The sequence below is a fragment of the Protopterus annectens genome, chromosome 4.part0 (assembly GCF_019279795.1).
Source record: "Protopterus annectens isolate FY-2018-M chromosome 4.part0, PAN1.0, whole genome shotgun sequence".
Taxonomy (NCBI): domain Eukaryota; kingdom Metazoa; phylum Chordata; order Ceratodontiformes; family Protopteridae; genus Protopterus; species Protopterus annectens.
Window position 1 is genome coordinate 1,439,695,553 of NC_056733.1, and position 7,500 is coordinate 1,439,703,052.

Genomic DNA, 7,500 nt, shown 5'->3' on the forward strand with positions numbered 1-7,500 from the left:
GGGACCCCCATCTATAGGGCCTTCTGTGAACTAGTCAGTGTGTGCAACCATTTGTTTCCTGTGTTACACACTGAACACACATCTGTGCGCAGCAGGAGCATAGTGTGAGGATTGCAGACAGCACATGATGATAGGGATGTGTTACTGCCATCGCATCCCTGACTGGACATGTGTCACATGAAACAGTGGTATGACAGACACTGTCTGGGGTTCCCAGTGACAAGCCAATAATGGGCAACTGTTCATAGCTGCGGTCACATGTCTACTACACAATGTACAGATGGCATACAGTATATATGCATGTGTTGTGCTCCCTCTGCAAATGTATACCATCTGTTGTGTTGGGTTGATGGTGATATCTATGCATACTGTTGTAGGTAATCATGTATGCTGTTGTCTATTACTAAGCCATATGTGGGTTTAAACTGCAACATAATAAGCTGAATGGGTTGGGAGGTCACAGCAGAACCTCCTGTCCCACTTCAGCTGACCATGGCACCGGGCACTAGCACATCTGTGGCCCAGCCTTGGACATCAGCCTCTGTTGGCTCTGCACCACCTTCTGGTTGTACCACCACTGAGGATGGAGCATGTCCCCCCTGGGAGCAGGACCACACAGGTACATGTCTGCTGTCGTGTGGTCCCAGACGTGTTGCGTTGGGGGCTCACGAAGGGGCTCAAGGGCAGAGTGTCACATTTACAGGGTGATGCTGCTCCTCCTAGACAGCCTCCAGCACTGCTCCTTTGCAGCTGTTAAGGTGCAGTGGTGGCTGCCCATGGCTGGGGACCTCCGTCCCACTGTTCCCATGGGCTTGTGAATACCGAACCACCCATCCTCGTCCAGGATCATACCTACACTCCTTCCCCTACATCCAACCCTCACCTACGGAAATATAAGACCAATCGGCTCCTAGGACAACATCTGCCCTATACATAGCTGTCCATTTCACACACATGCCCACTGGACACATGTAACTCTTGTAATATGCGTCACAACATACTCCTGCTATCCTCACCCTTGTCCATCAGGCACACGATCCTGGTATACACATCACTCCTAAATGGTCCAGGTACACATGATGAGGACGACCCCATTGTACACACAACACTACTGGTCCATCTATGGTTACCCCATTTACCTTTATCATGATGATGATGTTGCACACAGCACTTTACAAGAGTTCTGTTCACACATAATGATTGGACAGGTACTGTTGTGTTAATGTACATTACATGCACAGAGTGATGTATACAGCCAATGTACAACTATTTGCATGTATGAATGACACATGTCTGCCTGAGGGAAGAGATCACATAGAACAACACCACTACATAATACAGGCATCGCTGGTATTTCCCATTTCATTTGTTTGTAATTCTTTGTTGCCACATGGTATGTCCCTGATATATCTCTATATATGTATGTACCTATATGCTGGACATAAACACTCACATATACATCTACATGATGGGATACATTCCTATACTGTTGAATGTCTATGCTGTATGATATGTTTGTGGTACTGTCCGTTGTCTGTATATCTGCCATGGCATATTGGTAAATCACATTAGCTGTGTGTGCAGGGTCCTGGTTCCGAGCCTTGCAGAGGACATTTATTTGGTTGCAGGGCAGAACAAGGCCATTGGATATGGAGGTAGTAAGGCACATTAAAGCAGTTGGGAATGGGTGTGTGTGGGTTTGCGCTGTGTTAAGCAATGCTGACCTCTGTTTACAGCTTCTTACACTCAGTTAGCCTCTACATTGCTTTACCAGTGCAATACTCGCATACTGGTAGCCAAACAGGCTTACACCCACTCGCTCCCGCACTTGCAAATGCACCGACATTGGTGCTTGCATCTGACACTCACACCCCTGGGTGGGAGCGAGGACCACGATATTACCTTGTGATGCCCATTACATCGGATTATATGCCTACAGTATCGGGAATGGCTGCCCATTAGGCGACGGCATGGCGTTCGACTGTATGGTATCGGCGGCCTGTCCAGTGATTTAATCATATTATTTGTTTGTTCCTCATACAATCTGCTCCTGTCTGGCTGATACACGGGAACTGAGACTCTTCAATACAGAGAAGTAATTGGGTTTTGGGAGCCACATCTGTCGGCCGAGTCATGCTACCACATACCTATTATAGGTCTGCCACCTTTTCAATTGGCCAAGGTGGGACTTTAGGGTTACCACCTGTCCCACTTTGCGAGGGACAGTCCCTCTTTAGGCAGTTGTGTCTTGCGAAAATAATCAAGACATAGCAAATGTCCTGAGATTACGGGACAAAATTATATCCTAAGTTTCTTTAATAGTTGCATAAAACAGTTAGTTTATATATGAAACTTCTATATGTTATGTGAAGTAGCATAAGCAATTCAAATGTTACTAGAATAAGCTGTTATTTGTGCAAAAAAGTAAAGATATGAAGTTGTTAAATCTCGCCATTTATTCTCAATGATGGGTTCGGAGCCAATCCTCGGCTCTGACACAGCCGATAGCAAGCTCAAGGTTTGCCAGTAGCTCGAGACCAAGCCCCTTATCCCACAATGCACTGCTGGAATTACCTCAGATCTAGTTTGCCACGGCAAAATAGATCTTGGTGATCCAGTTAGCTCAGACCATTTTAGAAACAAATTAACAGCAAGTCTATAAAAAAGTTTTCTTTTTTGTTTAAAATATATAGTGTGTGTTAGTACTATTATATTTACTCTCTAGTTAAATACTTAGATAGTAGAAATAGTTTAAAAGTTAGGGCCTTGTTGGCTCCTTAGTTTTTCTGTGGGTCTCTTAGCCCTATATTTGTATATATATATATATATATATATATATATATATATATATATATATATATATATATATATATATATATATATATATATATAAAATACTGTTATAGATAGTGCCCTGTTTGTGGATCAAATTTACTGTTTTTTTCACTTAAGTATGTTGGATGATAGGGAGAAATCCCATCTCAAATCGGGATTCAAAAAATGCCCAGATTGTGGGCAGAACATGTCGGTCACTGATGGACACATTCAATGTGTCTACTGTCTGGGGGCTAAACACCTCCAAGACACCTGTAGCATTTGCCACTCCTTTTCTTCAAGAGTTCTCTTGGAGAGAAGGAGGAAACTTATAGACAGGGGATTGCTACAGGAATCTTTTTCGGAAATTTTGAGTCGCCATGAGGGTGCTAGTACGTCCTCCAAATCCTCAAAATCCAAGTCTTCAGATAAGGTCTCAAAAAAGGCTAAGATTTCAGAAGGAGGGTCATCGGTTCCACAGTCATCGGAACCGAGTGTACCTTTAATTCGGAGCCAGCTCTCAGTATTGGAGCCAGTCTCTGAAGTTCCTTCTTCACCTCTGCTCCAGTCAGCACCTTCGGTGCATTCAGCTAAGTCTTCAGTCAGCCTTTCAGATTTGGACATGGATCGGCTAGTGCAGAAGCTTCTACAGGCACCAGGACTTGCCAAATTGTTGTCGGCCCCAACCAGCTCATCGGTACCGAAGACCATGGAACCGGACTTGTCTACTCCTCCTCCGAGCCATACTGGACTCTCAGAGCTGAAGGAAACTGAACAGATGGTGGTCGAACCCTTGGAGCCAATACCTGCACCAGTGTTATCGGCTCCATCTACTTGGATGCCCTCGGCACTGACCGAAGACTCTAGGAGCCGAAGCTCTCCCGTCGGGTCCTGGGAGGATAGTCGCACCGACTTGTTGGTGCCGACTCTTCCTCTTGGGGCTTCGGCTCAGATGAGCTTGGCTCCTACCTCAGGCTCGGAGCCCAGGGTTTCAGTGCAGGAGGATTGGACGGTACTCTCGGGTCCATCCACTCCTTCTCATCAGAGCCATGGTGCCTTTGATGCTACGAGGAGAGTTTTGTCTCCAAAGACAATGCCAGCATCGGTTCAGCTTTCCCTCTCCCCTCAAGCTCCTGTGTCTGCTTCTTCATCTACCGATCCCTCTAAGCGTAGAGACCCCGAGACTCAAGTACCCCCACAGGGCGTCCCCTGCTCTTCTGAGACCTCCCCAAATCCCCCACTGAGGAGGTGCCCAGGAAGAGACTGTGCAAGAGGAGGCACTTAGACTCCCCACAGGAGTCTTTGACATCTGACACGGACTTAGATGAGTCAGAAGGGTCCCCTCAATCCCCCTCTGAGAATATCTCCTTTGCAGAGATACTAGAGATCCTTAGTCAGAGGGGCGATTGACAGTCCAAGACCCCTACTGAAGATGAGTCTGTGCTCTTGAAGGCTTTTGGGTCTCAACCTTTCACTTCTTGGGTGTCTCTGCCTTACGACGAGCTCATGGACGAGCCCATCGTAAGGCGTGGGAGTCACCGGAGGCCATGGAACCTGTCCCTCTTAGACCCAATAAATTCATATCTGCCCCAGTGGACAAGATATTTTTGACAAAAGGAGAGCCTGTTGATGCCATGGTGGTAGCTGCAGCCACCACAAAGGAAGTATCTGAGATCTGAGACATCCTCTTCTATCCACCCCCCTAACAGAGATTCTAGAGTTATGGATAGATATAGGAAGCGCATGTTTAGTTCAGCGACTTTTTCTCTGCGATCACTGAACTACTTAACCCATTTTACAAGACTACAGAGAGATCTCCTGAAAGAGCTAGGAGATACTCTCCAGGGTACAGTAGCTGCAGGAGTGGCCGACAAAGTCAACGTCCAGCTCGCTACCCTAAACTCAGTGGTGAACTTGTCCATGCGTCTCATATCCTATGCAGCTGATGGTTCGAGTAGAGCTGCTAGTTCGGGCATTGCTCTTCGAAGACAAGCCTGGATGCATCTCTGTTCCTTTGTGGAACCCTTTAAGTCTTCCTTTATTAATACCCCATTCGATGGCTCATCACTGTTTGGGCCCAAAGTAAAGGAAACTTTAACCAGGTCTGAGCAGGAAGGCAAGACCTTATCTGCCGTTGGGGTCCATTTTTCCACCCCTACTCGGCCCTACCCCAAGGGCCATGGGGGGGAAATGTGGTTCCGAAAAACTCAGACAGCCTTTCAGGACACACTTGGAGAAAACCCCTCTAGAGGCAGAGGAGGGGGTTATAACGGAAGACGCCACCCCCGTGGCAGAGGGGGACCGCAGCAACAGGGTGACAGGAGTCAGTTCTCTGGTCAGTCCTACCAGTGCCCTTGAAAGGGGGCCTGACAGTTCGGCTCTGGAGGCAGTTGGGGGTCACTTGTCTTTGTACCCAGAAGCCTGGCTAAACATAACATCGGATACTTGGGTACAAAGCATCATTTCCAGAGGATATTTCATACAGTTCTTTACCCCTCCCATTCCTACAAAGAAAATCCCAGCTGTTCCATCCAATCTCAGGGAACAAGCAATCCTAGAGGTCCGCAGATTGCTAGAAAAAAGAGTCATCGAACCAGTCCCAGCAGACCAAGTCGGATTCGGAACTTACACAAGATTCTTTTTGGTACCAAAGAAAACAGGGGACTGGAGATCTATTTTGGACCTCAACAGACTCAACCAGTTCATAAAGAAAGAGAAGTTCCGAATGGTCACGCTTCAGTCCATTATTCCCTTCTTAGGGAAAGGCGATTGGATGTGCTCCATAGATCTCAAGGATGCGTACTATCACATAAAGATGAACAGATGCTCCAGAGATCATCTGCGCTTCTGGCTGGGAGCCAATCATTACCAGTTTCAAGCCCTGCCCTTTGGTCTCACTACAGCCCCCAGAGTGTTCACCAAATGCATGGCAGTGGTCACGGCTCACCTGAGGTGTCTAGGATTCCAGGTGTTTCCATACCTAGATGATTGGCTCCTCACCACTACCACCAGGCATCAATTGACTCAGGCAACACAATACACTCTAACACTCTGCCATCAATTAGGCATTACAATAAACTTCGAAAAGTCTGCCTTGTTGCCATCTCAGCATACCATTTTTATAGGAGCAGAGTTAGATATCTCAACTACCACTCTATGTCTCCCTATTGAAAGAGTCTCTCTTCTCTGCCAAAATGTCAGCTCACTAGTGTCAAAGAACAAAGCTACAGCAGCGGAGGTATTGAAAGAACTAGGTTTGATGATGGCAGCAATCCTGGCTATACCACTCGCAAGGATGCATATGTGAATTCTTCAATGGCTCCTCATCGCTCAGTGGTCTTACCAGAAACTACCTATGCACCACATGATTCTTATCATGGATTCTTGCAGGAGAGACCTTCGGTGGTGGTTGACGTCTCTTCATGTCACAATCGGAAGACCCTTTGCCCCCCCCCCCCCAGTAGCCACTGTGACCACGGATGCTTCCCTGATAGGGTGGGGGGGGGGGCATTTTCAGAGAAAGACTGCCCAAGGCACATGGACAGATCAAGAATCACATCTGCACATCAATGTTCTAGAGTTGAGGGCGGTACTTCTGGAGTTGCAGTACTTTCAGGACTCTCTCCTTCTAGGGACTATTGCAATTCAGACCGACAGCATGTCAGTAGTCTGGTACGTGAACAAGCAGGGTAGAACCAAGTCTTACCCCCTTTGTCGAGAAGTCCTCAGGGTCTGGCAATGGGCTGTGTCATCCCAGCATTTTCTGTTAGGAATGCACATCCCGGGGAAATCCAATGTGATAGCAGACAAGCTAAGCAGGGCAATATTACTCCCTCATGAGTGGTCTCTCAAACAACAGGTTGCGGAGTTGATTTTCTGCAAATGGGCCCAGCCTTGCTGCGACCTTTTTGCCAGCCACATCAATTCAAAATGCAGAAGCTATTTTGCCCTAATACCACCTCCCGGTCATCCCCTGAAAGACGCACTTTTACATGATTGGCCCCCCCGGGTCTCCTTTATGCATTTCCACCCTTCCCATTAATACCCAGATTTTTACAGAAAGCAAAATTGCTGGGAAGGACTATTATACTCATAGCCCCCTACTGGCCTCAACAGATTTGGTTTCCATTTCTCCACCATCATCTGTTGGAAGATCCATGGATCCTGGACCAAGTTCCGGACCTTCTGACTCACCTGTCAGGGGATCTTCATCCTTCTCTGCAGTCCCTGAAACTGACTGCTTGGCTAATCCACTTTGCCTAATTGTCAGGCTTCATTCAGTTTCAGATATACAAGACAGATTATTTTGTCTTCTCACAAGCCATCTACCAGGAAATTATATGGCAGTAAATGGAAAAGGTTCTCAACTTGGGCCAACGCGCAGAACATTGTCCCTTACCGAGCTCCGCTATCTTCGATTTTGGAATTTCTAACAAAGATTTTTAAGGAAGGGGCAGCAGCTGCTACAGTTCGAGTTCAATTAGCTGCTATCTCAAATTTTCACCTTGGTCTTGGTGGCTCAAATATTATGAGCCATAAATTATCTAAAGCCTTCCTTAAAGGCATTCTTCATATGAGACCTCCGATCAAAATTCCCTTTTCTCCCTGGAATTTAAACCTTATGCTGTCTCACATTATTCTTCCCCCTTTTGAACCAGCATCTTCTTGTAATTTAAAATTTTTATC